Source organism: Arachis stenosperma, chromosome 4 (genome assembly GCF_014773155.1).
Source record: "Arachis stenosperma cultivar V10309 chromosome 4, arast.V10309.gnm1.PFL2, whole genome shotgun sequence".
NCBI classification, from domain to species: Eukaryota; Viridiplantae; Streptophyta; class Magnoliopsida; order Fabales; family Fabaceae; genus Arachis; species Arachis stenosperma.
In genome coordinates this window covers 81728531-81729726 of record NC_080380.1, presented here as the reverse complement: position 1 = coordinate 81729726, position 1196 = coordinate 81728531, and the positions used below count along the sequence as shown (strand labels likewise).

The 1196-nt window shown below is 40.0% G+C and overlaps 1 non-coding gene across 1 annotated transcript; it reads right to left on the bottom strand.

Annotated features, from left to right (window-relative positions):
• Positions 1-438: 438 nt before the first annotated feature.
• On the bottom strand, positions 439-542 carry LOC130977338 (small nucleolar RNA R71). The gene has a single exon (XR_009085034.1). It is a non-coding gene; the product is annotated as a small nucleolar RNA R71 (small nucleolar RNA).
• Between the last annotated feature and the right edge of the window lie 654 nt (positions 543-1196).

Sequence of the window (1196 nt, the reverse complement as noted above, 5' to 3'; positions counted from 1 at the left end):
AGAGACAACCTTTCTGAAATTTTCGAACAAGAGAAGGAGATCGCAACCGAACCCAACAACAATAATGCAAGGAGAATGCTAGGTGATTTCACTAAACCAACGTCCAAATTTGATGGAAGAAGCATCTCCATTCCGGCCATTGGAGCAAACAATTTTGAGCTGAAACCTCAATTAGTTGCTCTAATGCAACAGAACTGCAAGTTTCATGGACTTCCATCTGAAGATCCTTACCAGTTTTTAACTGAGTTCTTACAGATTTGTGAGACTGTAAAGACGAATAGAGTAGATCCTAAAGTCTACAGGCTCATGCTTTTCCCTTTTGCTGTAAGAGACAGAGCTAGAACATGGTTGGACTCACAACCTAAAGATAGCCTAGACTCCTGGGATAAGCTAGTCACGGCCTTTTTGGATAAATTATTTCCTCCTCAAAAACTGAGCAAGCTTAGAGTGGATGTTCATACCTTCAAGCAAAAAGATGGTGAATCCCTCTATGAAGCTTGGGAAAGATACAAGCAGATGACCAAAAAGTGTCCTTCTGACATGTTTTCAGAATGGACCATATTAGACATATTCTATTATGGTCTATCTGAGTTCTCTAAAATGTCACTGGACCATTTTGCAGGTGGATCCATTCACTTAAAGAAAACGCCTGCAGAAGCTCAAGAACTTATTGACATGGTTGCAAATAACCAATTCATGTACACTTCTGAGAGGAATTCCGTGAATAATGGGACGCCTTAGAGGAAGGGAGTTCTTGAAATTGATGCTCTGAATGCCATATTGGCTCAGAACAAAGTGTTGACTCAGCAAGTCAACATGATCTTTCAATGTCTGAATGGATGGCAAAATACATCCAACAGTACTAAAGAGGCAGCTTCTGAAGAAGCTTATGATCCTGAGAACCCTGCAATAGCAGAGGTAAATTACATGGGTAAACCTTATGGAAACAACTATAATTCATCATGGAGAAATCATCCAAATTTCTCATGGAAGGATCAACAAAAGCCTCAACAAGGCTTTAATAATGGTGGAAGAAGCAGGCTTAGCAATAACAAGCCTTTTCCATCATCTTCTCAGCAACAGACAGAAAATTCTGAGCAGAGCCCCTCTAATTTAGCAAATTTAGTTTCTGATCTGTCTAAGGCCACTCTAAGTTTCATGAGTGAAATAAGGTCCTCCATCAGAAATTTGGAGGC